Source organism: Cheilinus undulatus, linkage group 9 (assembly GCF_018320785.1).
Source record: "Cheilinus undulatus linkage group 9, ASM1832078v1, whole genome shotgun sequence".
Lineage (NCBI taxonomy): Eukaryota > Metazoa > Chordata > Actinopteri > Labriformes > Labridae > Cheilinus > Cheilinus undulatus.
Window position 1 is genome coordinate 32,980,172 of NC_054873.1, and position 13,993 is coordinate 32,994,164.

Here is a 13,993-nt window from a genome sequence, read left to right on the forward strand (position 1 = left end):
AGGAAAAATGGTTGGGCCATCTGCACCCCAGGGTTTGGGACGTTTCAATGGCATATTAGGAGTGTCTAAACTATGGCTCACTGGTCATCTAATTTTGATTGGGCCACAGCAAATTAAAAAAAGTAAAGTATATTGAATGATATAACACGTACAACAACAACCTGTTAATGGAGGAAAATGAACTGACACTCCAAATGTTCCTTAAAGCAGCATTTCTAAATGCATGCAGGTCATTTTCTTCAGTGTCTATTGAATTTCAACTCAGGTAAGTCTCACTCATTGACATAAGGATCTGATTTAGTTCACATCCGACAAGCCCACCCAGGCTGGTATAAGATAAACTAACATCACTGTGAAAGACTGCAGGAAAGCATGCCAAGACCTATGACACAAGTTGTGAAAAGAAATCAGTGTTGTTGCTCAAAATACAGATTTTTAAACTCCTCTGAAATTAAAACATAACTGTTCTGCTGTTTAAAGATCAATACGAACTTTTTATTGCATTTTTCTCTATCAGAAAAATACTGCGTGTTCTTGAGAGCTCAACTGCAAATAGAATAAACTGCTCTATGTATTTATGGTCTCCCACTGAGTTGCTGTTGTTTCTAAATGCTTCCACTTCCTGAAAATATCCCAATTGCAGCTGACAGTGGAAAAATTGAGCGGTGGTGAAATTTTATAAACTGTCAAATTACAAAAGTGTTATCTATCACAGTACCATGCTTGAAGTCACTGAGCTCTTCAGAATGACCCATTTTGTATCACAAATGTTTACAAATGGAGACTGCAAGGCTAAGTGTTTGATTTGACACACCTCTGGCAACAGGTCTGATTGAAACACCTGAATTTGGTGAAATACGTTTGTCCTTATCATGTATTTGATTGTATTTCTGGCTGTGGACTGATTGAAATGGACAACAGGCCCATGGGCTGTAGTTTGGACACCCCTGTCTCCAGATGATGAGATACATAAGATAAGATCTAGAGAAAACAACCCAAATTTACTTATGTTGGCAAAATAAAGTTTGAGGCTGTATGGCCACTCAGAGCTTCTTTACATCACTGACTTATTACAACATTTATTTATCTTGGCACACAACTGTGACCCACTGAATACCACTGTTCAAGAGCAATGGTTCTCAACTAATGGGTCAGGACCCAAAAGTGGGTTGCAGAGCAGTTTTCAGTGGGTCATGAATGTGTGTCTGGAAAAAAATGGTGGCAAAAGTCTATGAAGAACATGCAACCATACTGTTTATTTTGCTCAGTTTTATTGTGATAATGGGTAAATTTAAATGTTTTATCAATATTTTCAACTCATTTACCTTATTTTCTTGCAATAAAAAGCTTATTTTACCATGTTAATGAAACAATTTCTCAAAAATCTCTGGAAAATTGGCTAAAATTTGCACGTTATCATGGGGAAAGGGGGATGTAAAAGATAGCAGTTTTTTCCTGTCATAAATTCTGTGCCATCCAAGATCTTAAGTTCAACATTTTTACTAACTAAATGTGCATTGTTGAAAATTTTTGGAAATTTGGGTCGCAATTTGTCATCCAAGATATTGGTGAGTCCTGAGGCTAGACCAGTTGAGAACCACTGCTCTAGACTGGAGTATTCCTCTCCATGGATCTGCAGTTTTTCTTTCTCCCAGCAGATGTCAGCATGTCACTATAAACTCCACAGCAGAATCTGCTAATGTGCAAAGATGAAACTCTTTATGTCTTTGTCCTTTAACTCTGAATGTATTTTGTTGAGGTTTAGGAAAGTAACGTGTGGTACTAGAATGCTAAACAGTTTAGCATTCAGGCTCAGAGCTGCATATCACAAATTCATGGCAACTATCTACATCTGTTCTGACATACATAAATGAATATAATCTCACAAGTCGCCCCCTATTTTCATTGTAATGTCCCACAAAACCCTGCATCTCATCCGACCCCTCCCACCCCAATATCCGCATGACATTATGATACATCAGATAACGTGATATCATCTCTGACAGCACAGGCCCAGCCCCTTCTACCTGCCCCTCTCTTCCTAATAGTCCTTTATCCTGCTCTGCTCATCTATTATCTTCCCACACTCACACATCTCTCATATTCACTCCCCCCCTTACCAGTCACCCCACCTCCCTCATCCATCCAATGTTGGGTCCTTTCCCTCATCTTAAACTCTGAAGCTGGAGGCCCCATGTTTGCTTAGCCCGAGCCCTTAACTACACAAAGTTTAATTAAAAGCCTGCACGCTTCTCTTTTCGCTGTCTGTCCTGTCTCTGTCTGCACGGCAGCTGGTAAGAGAAATCTGAACATATGCTGGAAAATATTGCCACTGGACAGGATGATGCTCTCATGTCGGTTTTGTCCCATGAGGGAAGCAAAGATGATGCAAAAGACGACAATAAGGAAGTGTAGTTGTAGTGGAAAATTTGCTGTCATAGTACTAGTGAGGAAAGCAGTGACGTTTGTGTGCACAAAGATGAGGACTGCTATGGCAATATTCCAGTATGCCGCCTCAGAGAGACTAGTTTTCCTCTCTTGGGGGTCTTTCATTCAGTATTAGCGTAGCCGTTAGCTATTGGCTACAGCACAAGTGAGATAAAGCTGGCTAATATCCCACTGACAATAAAGAACTTAATTCTTTCAACTAGTGCTGAAAGAGGCTCTTGAGGTTTTTGTATATTTAATGTGCTCATGTAGTTAAAGATAATATTTCTCTGCAGGAAATAGAAGGAGATAGAAAGCTCAACTAGGGATGTAAAAAAGACTTAGCTACATATGAGAGCATGTTCGATGTCTATGCAGCTCTCCATGAAGGCCACTTTAGCTCACACAAAAAAATGAACATGCACGCTGGCTCGGCTGTGGTGCCATAGCTCCAGTGAACTGGAGATAAGACCCCCGTGTTTTCACATGTAAATGGTGTTAGCGTGGAGGGGAAGGAGGGTGTATTGTGAGCATGGAGCAGCTCTGAAGGGCTGTGAGGAGCACTGCTGAGGGTTTGGCCAGCACGGCCCTTATCAGATGAAGAGCAGGCCTCTGAGAGAAGGGAAGGAGGGGTCGGTGAGGGACAGGGGCTGGGCAGGGTTTGCGGGGGCCGTCGTGAAGAATAGAACAGCTGGCAGAGTCACGCGTGCAACCCCAAAAACACACAGAACCCAGACACGCTGAGCACGGTGGGAATCTCCTCGGCTAAGAGATCCACAAACACACTGCCTCTTATGTTATTATCAGCCAGCAGCCAGCGAGTCTGAGCACATAATCACACACACGGCAGCGGTTAAAAAAGTAAAGCAATTGACACAATCATGGACACACAGAGGCACAATCAGTGAGAAAGATTCACAAACGCACATTTCCATACAGGCGTCTTTACACATCATTAGGCAAACACACACTGAGTATAAGAAACCAGCCTTACACAATGCTATATCACTATGGAGAAAGAAGAGTTTCTCTGAATGAATTTAAGGATCAATCACACCAAAGATCGCCTGTTTTCAACACGCTTTTGGTCTTGTCTTCTAACTTTTGCATGAGTTTTAGACCTTGATGTTGCCTTCATATGCAAGTCATGCTATTCTTTTATGCCACAAAGCCCTAAATCACCCTAAATCACACAGATTTTGAACATCTATATGTATTTTTTCTTCTGAATCAATGGATGTCACAGTCTGGTAATCACTTAAAGGTCAATGCAAGATCAAAAGGACAACCAGCGACATCATGAGGATGACTTTTAATAAGCTTTAGTAGGTTAGAAAGCTACCGCAAGGAAATTTAAGTCTATGCAGTTTTATTTTCAGGTTTATGTTTTTTACTTTTTTGACAGGAAAGCTGGAAGAGAGACCAAAAATATGATGAGAAAGTGTGGAAGATAATGCGCTAGGTTGTAGGATTTGAACCTTCAACCAATGTGGAGAGGAATGCAGCCTCTGTACTTTTATTGGCCACTCTACTAACTAAGCTGTACAGGCACATAGTGCCTAGCACTACATTCAACATAGTCAGTATAATTTGGCTTTTTTGAAAAAAAATTACATTATAACTCATTAAATGTCCAACTGAAAACAGATTTCTAAAAGTTTATGTCAGAAAAAAATATGTAATGTAAAAGAAGAGACCGTGTAAATATTCACCCCCTTCAAGTCTATTTATCAGAGTCATCTTTGGCTGTAATCACAGCATTGAGTCTGTGTGGATAGGTCTGAATCAGGCTTGCACATCTGGACACTGCAAGTTAACTCGATTCTTCCTCGCAAAACTGCTCAAGCTCAGTCAGGTTGGAGTTGGATCAGACGTGAACAGCCCTTTGCAAGTCCAGCCACAAGGTATGTATTGGATTGAGGTCTGGGCTTTGACTCCGTTGCATTCATCTCGTTGTCTTTAAACCATTTCTGTGCAGCTTTCACCGTATACTTCAGGTCATTGTCTTATTGGAAAATAAATCAACTCCTAAATCTTAGTTCTCTTGCAGACTGAATAAGATTGTCCTACAGCATTTTCTTCTGTTCTGCCACGTCAGTTTTACCCTCTGCCTTTACATGCATTCCAGGGCCAGCTGCAGAGAAGCATTCCCACAGCAAGATGCTGCCACCATTGTGAAGCATGGTCCAACAAACTTGTCTTGTCTGATGACTATAAAGCATGTGGTCTCATCAGACCAAAGAACTTTCTTCCACTTGACGATGGAGTCTCCCACAGGCCTTACGGGGAACTCTAGCGGAGAATTTTCTTCAACCGTGGCTTTCTCTTTGCCACTCTCCTGTAAAGCTTTTAAAGAACCCATGCAACAGTATTCAGTCTCTCCTATCTTAGCTGCTGAAGCTTATAACTCCTTCAGAGTAGTCATAGGAGTCTTGGTGGCCTTTCTCACTAGTCTCCTTCTTGCATGGTCGCTCAATTTGTGAGGACAGCCTGATCTAGGCAGATTTACACACGTGCCACATTCCTTCCATTTCTTGATAATGAATTAACTGAACTCTTGGGGATGTCCTGTCCTTTGGGAAATGATTTTGTAACCATCCCCTGACTTAAACTTCAATAACCTTTTTCTCTGAGTCACATGGAGTGTTCTTTTGTCTTCATTGTGTAACGGTAGCCAGGAATACTGATTCACAAAAACTTCACAGGTGTCAGCACTTTAAAGGGGGAGAATATCTATCGGTCACATGTTTTATCTTAGATTTTTCTGTGTAATTGGCATTACTTCATAGAAATCCGTTCTCCCTGTGACGTAATAAAAAGTTTTTTTGGTAATTTCTTTCTCTAGTCAAAAAATCCAAATTATATTGACCATGACTGGGTAAAACATACAAGGGGGTGAATACTTTTTATTGGCACTGTATGTAGATTTTAGTGAAATTACTGATATCGTCCTTGTACACATGTATTTCCTTTTTAGCAATAACTCCCTTTTGTGTTCTATAACTAATCCAGAATCTTTGCAGTGGAAAATATAATAAAAAGTTTATTAGGCAGTGTGGAGAGGTGTCAATTTATCTTACACCTCCCCCCCAGTTGTCATCATTTCTTTCCCAGAAAGGATGGTTTCATATTAGGGACCCAGGCCTGGATCAGAGAACACTTGTCTTGTTCCATTTTGTCCCAAGTGTACCATACTGGGTACACTATGCCCGAGTACTGGGCACTCGACTGTGTGAGTAGAGCTGTAAAGTCAATTCTGAATATCTCCTATCTCCTCAAAAATGGTCTTATCAATGCAGCAGACCATTTCGTCCTCAGAGCTAGACAAGAAAGAAGGAGAAGGTCATTGTTGGCATCTTAGAAATAATAATAACATCCACAGTGGCAGGATGGACCCCATTGTCCTCACAGAGTATACAGACCAATGTTACTACTGTGAAGGTAGTCCAGCAGAGGAGAAGGGAGGGGCAGCAATCACCTCAAGGCTAAAACAATCAGTAAGGGTTTCAGTCTGTTTCATGAATTCAGAAACACTCTTCAAGGATCTACTGAGATCTGACTTAGAGACTTTGAGGTAGTGTTGATTTTGGAGGCTGTTGTAGACAAAGGAGGGCCTCTTTATTTCTGCGAAAGACTCTAATCTATGTGCATGTCAATTAGTCAACTATTAATTGTCAAATATATTGCTCATTGAGAATGGATGACATCAAAAAACAAGTTTCAGCCCAGTGAAGACATTCATCTTGACTGATACTGACCCCCTTTTCTGAACATTAGGAGGCATCTGTATTAATTTCCCTGTATTGCATAACCAGCTAAAATTCCACACAGGAGCTTTATAAATTGTAAAATCTCAATAAATAATGAAGGAAATACATTTTATTGAATTCATTGTAAGTTTAAAGCTGATGTTTTTGCAATGCCGCTTTAACTGCATCAAATCTCCTTTAAAAGCGTAGAGCTGTCATTAAGTCACTGGGCATACCGATGGAACCAAAATATTCATCTCATATGTATGCATGTATGCGTATATATGCATAAGTCAGGCCGGCATTAGCAGCTGAAACAGTAACACTTCCCTGCTTAAGAATAGGCCAGGGTGCTGCCGCTTGTCCTCTCCATTCAGGCCAGTGTTAAACACACAGACTAGCATGCTAATGGATAATCCCTGAGGACCGGCCACCTTTGTCCCAGCCCCTCAGAGGATGTCTCTCTCTGGGCACTGGGTGACAGCCACCAGGCTGTCGGCTACTGGACAAGCAGCATGTTGCCAGATACTGATCTCAGTGGTCCAGAGGGATGCCAGCAGGTTGCCAGGCTCTGATCGGTATCTGATGGGCGGAAGATTGGCGTCTGTCCTGGTTTCCTTTTTGTTGTTTGTCTTTTTGTTTTCCTCTCTCTGATGCTCCTGCTATGTTTTCTGATGAGAGAAAGTAAAAGTGTGGCGTAGGGACATTTTGTCATGCAGCAGGTGGTCTGTATGTGGCAACAAAGACCCCCAGTTAATCTGATAGACTACAGTGGGGCTGGTATGTGAGTGGTATCAACTTAATGTCTTTAAAAACCTATTGAAGGAAAATGACAACAATGCCAAGTATTTTAAATGAGATTAAAGACATATAATTGCCTAACAAGATAAAGGACCGGCAACAGTAGGTGTTGCTACTGATAAAAGGCCACCTGATTTAAAATTTGATCTCAGACTAAGCCTCATCTGGAGATAAATTCACAACAAATGGAGGTTTGATTTTTTAATGCAATTGTCTGAGTGGTGTTCCTGGGGTTATAAGCACTTGTTCATGTATCCCTATGGATTAGGACATTCCTCACTGCAAGGTGGACAGCGGGAGATGGAAGCGAGTGGAAAAGCTGGCTGTCATTGATTTGCTGAGAGGAAATTCCACAGTGCAAGGTGCAGCCAGGAGGGCAATCTCCAGGGAAAAGTTGCATTCTAATCCACCAACAATGATCATTGATAGACATTAAATTGATAGTTAATTTGCCTTATCTGACAACTTTTAACTGTTAAAAAAAACAATAGTAATAGGATAAAGTTTACAAATTATTAGTAATGGTCAAGTTAATGTTATCATATATTCAACATTTTATCAATTAAACATTATCTTATAGCTGATAACTGGCACAGATGATCAAGCTGTGATTACATTAGTGTTGGCAGTCCATTGTTGTAGACTTTCTATCCTGTATCAAGTATCTTTTGGTTGTCACCAAATGACCTGAAAGTTTAAAGAAATAGTTTGTTGTTTATGTCTTTTTTTAAGACTTGGTCGGTAGAAAATTGATTTGTTAACCATCTTTAATCACTTTTTGAATTTTACGGATATTTAAGTCTCAGCAGGTGTTTAAAGTTTGAACTCTTCTACTGTGTTTGACAACAGCAAAAGATAAGCAAAGTCAAAAATGAGTTACAGAAGAAAAAAAATGTACAACAAATTCAAAAAGATATGCATATTTCTAAAACTCTATTTTGTTTTTTCTAAAATTCTAAATTTCTATTGTGTTTCTGTTGCCAATGGCCTGCTTTGTCTAAGACACTTTTTTGCTGCTGTAAATTGGAATTTCCCCTTGTGGGACTAATAAAGGAATATCTTATCTTATCTTATCTTATCTTATCTTATCTTATCTTATCTTAAAGTTCTAAATAGATATGACAACAATATGCTTTACAAAAAGTCTAATAAACTTCACTGACAGCAAACATGCCAAAGATCCATAAAAAATGCAGCAGTCCTAGTTTCAAAAAAGATGTCATTACCTTAAATCAACCCTCTTGCTTCTTTCTCTGAATCAACAGATGGGGTTGAAAAATTATTTACTTGTTTTTATTTCTGTAATAACAAAGACAAACGGGGGAAAATCACAACTAATCAGAAAGAGAAGCCAGCTGAAGGATGGACTCCTATCATTTCAAATGTTTTCAAATATTGACTAAATACACTAAAATAGAGCAAAAGTGTCACAATTATACACCACTATTTCATTACTGTAATTTGTTGCTTGCTAGAAGGACAGTGTCCTATCCAGTGTGGTCATACGATGGAATTCATCCCACAAAAATCACACTTTTTTTTGTTCCGTATTTTATACAGGTTTTTGTTAAAAACAAACATCCATTTAATTGTTTCATTGATAGTGCTCTAAGAAAATGGCTCTACATGTTATTATCTTTCTAGCCAAAAGACAATTGTAAAAACTATGTATTTAGTGTTTTTTTCCAGGATTTTGCGTCATATGTGCAAACCTAACCCTGACAACCTCAAAGCAGACCAAGCCTCACGTCCCCCTGAGATCTTTGGCGCTCCCTTGAGGGGGTCCTGGACCCCAGGTTGGAAACTTCTGCTTTAATGCATAGAGCCTCTGTACTTTCCATGAATTGCATCATCAGTATAACTTACCTGGTTGCCCTTTTTCTATACTTGCAGCTCTGTTCTGCCTCAAAGGTTACAAACAATATTAACATGACCAAAGGAGCTGTGTATCACTCTACTCTAAAGCAAAGACTTGATAAACCTTTACCAACCCCAAAATCTGGCAAAAGACTAGAATTCCATCACAAGTTACTAAACGAAATTCTCAGTATGTAGAGTGGATATTGCCCTTACTGTGCTTTCTTAAAGACAATCCCCAGATTTGGGGTCCCTCTGTTTGTCTATGAGAGAAGCGTCTGGCCTTCTGTAAGGTCTGACGCTCTCAGATACACAGTCTCTTGCCAGTAGACCAGAAGGTTGACTGTGAGGTGAGGTAACATGGTGGTGGTCACTCATGTATATTTCCTTGTGGCTATATACAAACAAGGATGTAAATGATGTATATGAATTTTTCATACTTATGAAGACATATCTGCAAACTATTTGCACATACTTGAAGTAAAGTTTTGAATTCATATGCATGTATAGGTGTTACATCATATCACAATATCTGATCATGGTAAAAAAAAAAAAAAAAAAAAAAAAGGAAAGAATGACTTGTCAGATTATTTGCAAATTGAGTCCATGGGAGAAATGGCAGTCAAAACAGAAAATCCAAGGTACTCTGATGTGATAAAAATCCTTTAATAAACAGGGATGTCTACACATTTCAACTGCAGGGAGTCTTTATCAGTGGTTAATATTCTGTGCTCTGTCATTTACACTATCATGCACACTCGCATTTATAGAGAAGCCACTTGCACTGAAAAAAATGATGGACCAACTGAAAAAAATGGCTTCAACTTGTTAAAAGTAATTGATTTAAGTTTATTCAACTCAAGCAAATAAGTTGCAACTCAAGTTAACTTAGTGCAACTTGTTTTTTTACAGTATGGGCTGCCTATTTCTGGCATGTGACTGATATTTATATGTTCACGTTATTGTATGTTAAATTCAGGACTTAACTGGCCTTGCAGTCTGATGGTGTCACCATTTTCAAGTTTATGATTATGTTTTTTTGTGGTGACTACTATCACAAGCCTGAATATTAGTATGAACATTTTGTTGTACTAAAGGAATGTGTTTTTTTTGTATTTTGTGAAACTGCTGTTGTGATTCATGACAAAAGTTTGTTCAGTGTTGACCTTCGTCACATGATTTTGTTGCATGACACCTGATTTGCTAAAAACGCCTCTTCTTTATCTGCCTGTTATGACCTGATAAAAACTTGTTAGAGTTGAAAAACATAGACATCCCTGTTTGATAAAGGATTTTTATTACATCAGAGTACCTTGGATTTTCAGTTTTAGTGACCATTTCTAGAATGGACTCTATTTGCAAATAATCCGGCAAGTCATTTTTTCTTTAATGCATTTTTATCTTTGTCCTCTCATCCTGAAGAGCACCAGATCCTGGTTACAATATTTTACACATTTTTGACTCAGTGTACCATGCATACTCCTCTTTCTATGGTTAAAGCTGGATTTGATTTGTAGCCTTCATTTCCAAAACTTTTATAGAAATTTTGATCATGATCTAAAGTCATCGCATCATGATAGTTGTGCGGTAAGGATCTTATGATTTTTCTTTCTATGGATATAAGAGATGTAACAAACATGTGTATCGTATACACACTGTGTCATTATGACTCAATTAAAAGGGTAAAAAATATCTGCATCAAGACAGACATTGAAAATCCAGTGGAAATGCTCCAGGCCTGTGATCCAGGGACAGCTTATCATTGAAGGGATGGTACTGTGGCATGTTGCCGCTGATGTCACAGAGTAACGTTAAAATTATAGCTACGAAGAGATTTAAAGCAAGACCAACTCTGTGGATTAGAAACCTGATCCAGGGTCCAGTGAGAACAGGAAGAATTCTGTAGATTACTGAAGAAATATGACCAAAGAAGAGCAGAGTGAGGCTTTAGAATTGATGACAGCTTTGTGAACCATGCGTGTGGTATTGAATGTTAGGAGAAACGCCATATCATGATTATTTTAAACAATTTATCCAGCCCTGGTTCTATACTGTCTGTGATGAAATATAGTCGCCTCGTCTCAACTCTGCACCCTCATCAGTCTTTAGACCCCCAGAGAACTGAGCCCCACATTCAGACACACCCAATATGGAAGCACCCACTCTAACACATTAAGGAAGAAGAAAGTCAAACACAATACTCTAAACTCTCTGGTTTGAGAATAGCACTAATTACATTATTTCAACTATCAGATGTTTGGCTGCATTAACACCTAAAGGCTACTTCCTTCATTTTGGAGAATGAGCAATAATAATATAGAGACTGACTTACGGACATATTTTATAAGTCTACAATGTATTTTATTGGCTGAATTGTGTTCTTTCATAGTGTCTAGATGCATCCCAAATGGAGAAGAACATATTTTGTGCAATATGCAGTGATAATAAAGGCATTTTGACTGTGACTGTGGAGATTTTTTTATATTTAAGTGCATCATATGCAGCATTTTCATAATAATTCCAACATCTATGAACTTCAGGAGAGATTTGCTTATGATGAACTTTTCTTGCTGATTCATCAGGAATGCTACATCCCCCAGAAGGCATATAAACCATTTCCCCAGCATAAACCCCCACGCCTCAAACAATTCCCCCACCTGCAGCATCATCCTTCTTCTTCATACATCCTACACGGACCCACCACAACCCTAACACTCTCCTACTTACAATAACTTGTGCCCCCTCCCTTTATTTCCATCCAACATGAAACACACATGTTATAGAAACCATATACCCCCCCCATGTGTCGCTTCGCCTACCACCCATGGCCACCCCATGCCTCGCACGTTCCTCTCAGACAGGCAGCACGACACTGGGCCCCTCCATTCCTGTCTCCCCTGCACCCCCACTTCCAACTCTACCATGCCCCCCAGTCCTAGCTCCATCCATCATATCTGCCCCCCGGCCTCCATCATGTCCCCACAAAAGCAGCAAACCCAAAGAAAAGAAAGAGACGTAAAAAAAAAAAAGGGGGGGGGGGAAGAATACAGCCGCTACCATGCAGAACAGTGCAGACCAGAGTACGGTCTTTTGTCCCGGGGCCCTGCCTCTCCTCGCCTGGTCTCTCCTGCAAACACACCCTCTCCTCCAGGGGAACAACAGTGCAGAGGCAGAGGGGGATGGACCCGGGGTGTGGTGCTATCTAAAGCCGTATAGCTCGGTCCCCTCAGTGGCCCCCTGGTCACCAGCAGACCCTGTGTGTTGAGCTGTCAAACAGTGCCGCCCCGTCCCTCCCCTTGCGTCCATAGGCACTCCCTCTGGAGGGCAACAGGGGCCCCCAAACTCCTGACTCAGGGGGCCCACAAGCCAAAGCTCACTTTGCTCTACTGACCTGACCACTGAGGCTCCATGAGGTGGAACTGTTGGACTCAGGTGAGGAGGAGGGGCCGGCTGAACATCTGCAGGGAAATTTAAAAGGGTGAGATGGATAAAGTGGAAGATTTAAGTTGACATCAAAGACACCTTCGACGTTTGTGTGATATGTGCACTCGACTGTACGGGAGCTGGAGCTTAGATTTGATTTCTGATAGCACAGAGAGGAAGAAAGAAAGGAAAAGCTTTTATTTCTCTCCTCCTGTATAAGAAAAGAAGACAGAAACTAAAAAATAAAAAGAGCTAAGCTAGAGAAAAGGGAGCATTTAAGTGAATGGGCAGCATCCAAGTGCAAACAATAGCGGGTGCCTTTCTGTTGCTGCTGATGTTCTGTTGCAGGCCACCCTGCTTTTGTGACCCAAGGAAAGGAGGGAAGTCCCAACTTGGTCACGTTCACACCCTCTGCTGACAGAGCAGCTCTCTCTGCTGGTCATGGGTGTTAGAAAAGTCCTGCAGCTGCCTGAGCACAAATAGATCCAACAGGAGACAGAGATGGGTCTAAAGGAAAGCTTTGAAAGAAGAGACGTTAAAAAAGATGGATTTATGAAAAAGAGGAGGAAGTCAGATCCCAGAGGGCATTAAATGTAATGTTAATAGGGTGCACAATATAACCAATAGGTAAGACTCAGATTTGGTGAGATCAGAACTATTTTAAATATTAACTTGAACAAATTTAACTGAAATTTGTTGACATAGATGACTTTGTAGTTGCACTCCATGTGCAGAGGCAGAGGTATTTATATCTATAACTATTTATGGCTTTGGGTATATCAGTGTTCATTTGAAATGCCTTTTTTTAATCAGCTGTCTTGTAACATTAGTGTGTGGCATGCTTTAGCTGGGAATAATAAGGATTTGATTTCTGATTTATACAGTATATTCTAATCATATCATCAAACTATGCCCTCTGTTGGCGACACACTAGGCTGGTATTGGAGAAAAGTTGTGACTCTTTCCTCTCATGAGTTATGTTTTCATTTAACTGAATGTCTGCGATAATTAAGCTACATCGACCAATGCATGTCAGGAATTAGCCCTCCACAGCCGTTTGTTAAGATAATTTGACCGCTGCATTCCAGGATTTAGCCACCACTAGGTGTTCTACAGTCCTAGTCCCAGCCTTAAAGACAGCACCTCAGCATTAGTATGCCATAAAATCATCATATTTGATCATATTCTAATAAATAAGGCTATTCTCCTGCCATAAATGTGACTTCTGTGTAAGTTGTTTCTGTGTTACAGACTGTATCTTGTAATAAACTCTGACTGAGGCCCCAGACTAGTGTTACTCAACATGTGGCTCTTTGGTTATGATTTGTGGCTCTTTCATGTCATAATTATCTCTGCCAAGGAGGTTATGTGACCGGCAGGGTTTGTTAGTTTGTTTGTTAGCAACATAACTCAAAAACTTATGGATGGATTTTGATGAAATTTTCAGGAAATGTTAGAAATGGCATAATGGAGAACTGATAAGATTTTGGGAGTGATCCGGATCACTGTCTGATATCCAGGAATTTTTTGAAGGATTCTGTACTATTGGGAGATAGGGCTAATGGCTGAGGTCTGCCCTCTCTGAGTACTTTTCTGAGTTTGAAATATTATTCACCCAGAAAACCTTTAAAAAAGGGAACTTTGAACTCAGAAAGTAGTCATTGCAAGTCTCATCCTGCTTTTTGCTATTTGCAATTTTTGCCCATTTTTGTCCCTTTTCACTAAGATTTTGCTAC